This window comes from Panthera uncia, unplaced genomic scaffold, assembly GCF_023721935.1.
Source record: "Panthera uncia isolate 11264 unplaced genomic scaffold, Puncia_PCG_1.0 HiC_scaffold_1709, whole genome shotgun sequence".
Lineage (NCBI taxonomy): Eukaryota > Metazoa > Chordata > Mammalia > Carnivora > Felidae > Panthera > Panthera uncia.
The window spans coordinates 1-6,163 of record NW_026058370.1 but is presented as its reverse complement, the minus strand read 5'-3'; positions in this window follow the sequence as shown (position 1 = coordinate 6,163).

The window sequence follows — 6,163 nt, the reverse complement described above, 5'->3', positions numbered from 1 at the left end:
TATTTTGAGAGAGGAAGGGAGGGAGGGAGAGAATCCCAAGCAGGCTCTGCACAGCTTGATGCAGGGCTCAAACTCCAGAACCATGAGGTCATGACCTGAGCCGAAATCAAGAGTTGGATGCTTAGCTTCCTGACCCACCCAGGCGCCCCTTGAATTATCATTTTCATATGTAGTATAGTTTATATTTCATCATTTTGAGGATGTCACCATTAAAATTTTAGAAATCACATCAAAAAGCATAACCTGTAGAGAAAGAGCTACATGTAGAGTGCACTGCCATTTTCCATGAGGGGTCTTTGAATCTATACTGTACAAATGAAGTCCTCATATAAATGCACATCATTTTTGAAATGTATGTACATGCACACACAAATGTCTGTGTATTTCCTAAGTATCTCATTCAATTATTCTTCTTTACTGTGAAGAGATCATAATAACAGAACTATCCTGTTCACATTTTACAGTGAAAAAGTCAAATTGTACCAGGCACTTTGCAAACTTTCATATAATCCTGGATGTTTTCTGCATTAGTCAAATTCTGTTGCTTAGTGTAGCAGTTAGGTATGCGTATACCCAGCTCTTGGAATTTTTAGTCCTTGCACATAAAACTTAGCATACACTAACTGGACTATGCTCTCTAAGTCCATGCCCAGAAGTATAATGAACTCGGAACTGAAAAGAAAACCAAAATTAAAGGCACAAGTTGACCTAAAAAATTAGAGAAAGGATGGAAAAAAGAGAAGCTGATGTTAATATAATAAATATTATGCTTTGCTTTTGTGATAGTTTGTCCTACCTTACTTATTTAAATTAATGTAAACATTAGCTCTCAGAAGCAATTAAAACAGTTCTAAAGCATTTAAAGATGTGTAATTGAATATTCAATAAGGGAGGGGCAAATATAATTGTTTAAAAATTTAACAAAACCCTAGTTTCTTAAATGTTTCTTGTCAAATATTCTGAATTATCATTGTTGAAGATGAGAAGATCTCATAATACTTTGTCAATCTTCATAACAAAGTGATTTCCATAAGATTATTATAGAGAAGAAAGAATCAACACTGACCCCGTTTCATGGATGAGGAGCATTGCTCTCTTGTGAAGTCATGAATTATTTCCATTCTTGATTTCAAAATCTGGAAAAAAAAAAACCTATCTTTTTCAAGAAAAAAAATTTTAGGCAGACTTATTTTTTTTTATAATGTGACATTAACAATCTCATTTTCTTTTCCTTTTTTTTTCTGAGTATAGTTGACACACCATGTTACATTAGTTTCAGGTATATAACAAAGTGATCTGACAAGTTTACATGTCCCATCCCGCTATGTTCATCACAAATGTAGCTACCATCTGTCCTTTTACATTATAATATCAATCACTATATTCCTTATGCTGTGACTTTTATTCCTGTGATTTATTCATTGCATAACTGGAAGCCTGTATCTCCCTCTCCCTTTCACCTATTTTGCCCAACCCTACCCCCTGCCCCTCTGGCAACCACCAGTTTGTTCTTTGTATTTATGGGTCTGATTCTGATTTTTATTTATTCATTTACTTTTTTTTTTTTTAGATTCCACTTATGAGTGGAATCATATGGTATTTGTCTTTCTCTGACTTATTTCACTTAGCATAATACCCTCCAGTTCCATTCATGTTATCTCAAATGGCACGATCTCCTCCTTTTTTATGGTTGTGTAATACTCACACATATGTGGACACATTTTCTTTATTCATTTGTCTATTGATGGATACTTAAGTTGTTCCCATATCTTGGCTGTTGTAAATAATGCTGCAATAAATATAGGAGTGCATATATCTTTTCAAGTAAGTCTTTGCTTTCTTTGGGCAAATATCCAATAGTGGAATTATTGAACCATATGGTATTTCTATTTTTAATTTTTTGAGGAAACTGCACACTGTTTTCCACAGTGGCTACACCAATTTACCATACTACCAACCAGTGCACAAGGGCGCTCCTTTTTCTCCACATCCTTGCAAACACTTGTTATTTCTTGTCATTTTTATTTTAGCCATTCTAACTGATGTCAGTTGATATCTCATTGTGGTTTTTATTTGCATTTCCCTGATGATGAGTGAGGTTGAGCATCTTGTCATGAGTCAGCCATCTATGTTTTCTTTGGGAAAATGTTTATTCAGGTTCTCTGTCCATTTTTTAATTGGATTGTTTGGGGTTTTTTGGTGTTGTAGAAGTTCTTTATATATTTTGACTATTAATCCTTTATTGGATCTTTCATTTGTAGATATCTTCTCCCATTCGGTAGGTTGTTTTTTTGTTTTGTCAATGATTTCCTTTGCTGTGCAGAAGCCTTTTTATTTTTGGTGTAGTCTCAATAGTTTATTTTTGCATTTGTTTTCCTTGCCTCAGGAGACGTACCTAGAAAAATGTTGCTATTGCTGACATCAGAGAAACTACTGCCTGTGTCGTCCTCCATGATTTTTATGGTTTCAGGTCTCAAATTTAGGTATTTAATCCATTTTGAGTTTATTTTTGTGTACAGTGTAAGAAAATTGTCCAGTTTCATTCTTTAACATGTAGCTGTCCAGTTTTCCTAGTACTGCTGTCTTTCCCCCACAGTCTCTTCTTGCCTCCTTTTTCACAGATTAATTGACCATATAATTGTGGGTTTATTTCTGGAGTCTCTAACCTGTTCCATTGATCTGTGTGTCTATTTCTGTGCCAGTACCATACTGTTTTTATTGCTATGGTTTTGTAGTATATCTTGAAACCTGGAATTGTGATGTCTCCAGCTTCATTCTTAAGATTGCTTTGGCTATTCAGGGTCTTCTGTAGTTCTATACACATTTTAGTATTATTTGTTCTAGTTTGTGATAAATGCTGTTGGTATTTTGATAGGGATTGCATTCAGTGCGTAGATTGCTTTGGGTGGTATGGACATTTTAACAATATTAATATGAGCATGATGGAATGTGTTTCCATTGGTTCGTGTTGTGTTTAGTTTCTTTCATCAGTGCTTTATACTGATTGGAGTATATGTCTTTCACCTCTTTGGTTAAGTTAATTCCTAGATATTTTATTTCTGGTGCAGTTGTAAATGACATTTTAATGTCTTTCTGCAGCTTCATTGTTAGTATATAGAAATGCTACTGATTTCTGGGTATTAATTTTTCATCCTGCCACTTTACTGAATTTATTGCTCCCAGTAGTTTTTTGGTGTAGTCTTTAGGATTTTCTCTATACAGTATCATGTTGTCTGCATATAGTGACAATTTAATTTCTTCTTTACACCCATAGATGCCTCTTATTTCTTTTTTGGTCTGATTGATGTGGCTAGGACTTCTAGTATTATATTGAATAAAAATGTTGAGAGTGAACATCCTTATCCTGTTCCTGACCTTAGAGGGGAAAACTCTGTTTTTCACCATTGAGTATGATATTATTGTGGGTTTTTCATATATGGCCTTTATGATGTTGAAGTGTCTTCCCTCTAACTCCACTTAGAGTTTTTATCTTGAATTGATGTTGAATCTTGTCACATGCTTTTTCTGCATCTGTTGAGATGACCATGATTTTTATTCTTCATTTTGTTGGTGTGGTTTATGACATTGATTGATTTGTAAATATTGAACCATCCTTGCATTCCTGTAATAAATCATACCTGATTGTAGTGAATGGTCTTTTTAATGTATTGTTGCTAATTCGCTAATATTTTTCTGAGGACTTTTGCATCTATGTTCATCAGGAATATTAGCCTATAGTTTTATTTTTGTGGGGTCTTTGTCTGGTTTTGGTATCAGGGTAACACTGGCCTTGTAGAATTTATTTGGAAGCTTTCCTTCCTTTTCCATTGTTTGGAATAGTTTGAGGAGAATAGGTATTAACTCTTTGTTAAGTGGCTGGTAGAATTACCCTGTGAATCCATCTGGTCCTGGATTTTTTTATTTTTTGGTATTTTTTTGACCAGTTCAGTTTTGTTACTTATAATGGGTCTGTTCATATTTTCTTTTTCTCCCTGGTTCAGTTTTGAAATATTGTACGTTTCTAGGAATTTACCAATTTCCTCTAGGTTGCCTAGTTTTTAGGTCTATAATTTTTTATAATCCTTTATATTTTTGTGGTGTCAGTTGTTACTTTCTCTCATTTCTTATTTGGGTCCTTTTTTTTTCTTGATGAATCTGGCTAAAGGTTTGTCAATTTTGGTTACCATTTTAAAGAACCGACTCAGTTTATTTATTTATTTTTTTGCCTATGCCATTTATTTCTTCTCTGATTTTTATTATTTCTTTTCTTCTCACCTTTTGTTTTTGTTTGTTCTTCTTTCTCTAGTTCCTTTAGTGTAAGGTTATATTGTTTGTTTGAGCTTTTTCTGATTTCTTGACACAGGTCTATATCACTGTATACTTCCCTCTTGGAGCTGCTTTTGCTGCATCCCAAAGAATTTGGACCATTGTGTTTTTATTTTCAGTCATCCCCATGTTTTTTTTTTCTCTGCTTTATTGACCCATTGGTTTTTTGGTATCATGTTGCGTAGTGTCCATGTGTTTTTTTCCAGTTTTTTTTTCTTGTGATTTATTTTAGTTTCATACTATTGTGATCAGAAAAGATGCATGGTATGATTTCAATCTTCTTAAATTTATTGAGGCTTGTTTTATGTCCTAACATGTGATTTATTCTACAGAATCTTCCATGTGCACTTGAAAATAATGTGTATTCTGTCGTTTGGGGTTGGAATGTTCTGTATATATCTGTTATGTGCGTTTAGTCCAATGTGACATTCAAAGACACTGTCCTTATTGTTTTTTTCTGTCTGGATGATCTATCCATTGATGTAAGTGGGATATTAAAGTCCCCTACTATTATTGTATTACCATCCATTTCTCTCTTTTTATCCATTTATATTTGCTTTATATATTTGGGTGCTCCAGTTTTGGGTGTGTAGATATTTACAATTGTTGTATCCTCTTGTTGGATTGATCCTTTAATTATTATGGAATGCCTTGTCTCTTATTATGGTCGTTTTTTTTGTTTTTGTTTTTGTTTTTTTTTTTTGAAGCCTATTTTGTCTGATATTGTATTGCTACCTGGCTTTTTATTTTTCACTTCCACTTGCATGGTGAATATTTTTTCTATCCTTTCATTTTCAGTCTGAATGTGTCTTTAGGTCTGAGGTGAATCTCTTATAGGCAGCATATAGATGAGTCTTGTTTGTTTGTTTGCTTTTGTTTTGTTTATTCACTCTGTCACCCTATGTCTTTTGGCTGGAGTATTTAGGTCATTTACATTTAAAGTGATTATTGACAGGTATGTACTTTTTGCCATTTTTAAATTTTTCTGGTTGTTTTATTGTTCTCCTTTTTTCTTCCCATTCTCTTTGTGATTGGTGAGTTTCTATAGCGTTAGCTTTCTTTTTCTGTATGTATGATAAGTTTTGGGTTTGTGGTTACCATAACATCATAAGTAGATAGCAGTCTGCATTAATTTGATGGTCATTTAAGTTCATACACATTCCAAAGGGGGAAGGGAAAACCTTTTTCTTTTTCCCCTTCTCTTCCCTTTTTACTCCCTTCTCCACATTCTATGTATATGTTGTCATATTGTACAGCTTTTTATTCACTATTTTCTTAGGCCTAATTATGGCCATTTCTTTTCCACTTAAAGAAGTACCTTTAATATTTCTTGTAAGGCTGGTATACTGGTGGTGAACTCCCATTATCTTTCATTTGTCTGGGAAACTCTTTGTATGTCCTTCAAATCTGAATGATAATCCTGCCTAGTAGATTATTCTTGGTGGCAGGTTTTTTCCTTTCAGCACTTTGAATATATCATACCACTCCCTTCTGGCCTGCAAAGTTTCTGCTGAAAAAATAAGCTGAGAGTCTTATAGATTTTTCCCTTCTAAGTAACTTCTTGTTTCTCTGTTGCTGCTTTTAAGATTGTCTCTTTATCTGTAACCTTTTGACATTTCAATTATTATATGCCATGGTGTGGACCTCCTTGGGTTCATCTTGTTTGGAACTTGTTGTGGACTTGGATGTCTATTTCCTTCCCTAGGTTAAGGAAGTTTTCAGTTTTTATTTCTTCAAATAAGTTTTCTATACACTTCTCCCTTCTCCTTCTCCTTCTTCTCCTTCTCCTTCTTCTCCTTCTCCTTCTCCTTCTCCTTCTCCTTCTCCTTCTCCTTCT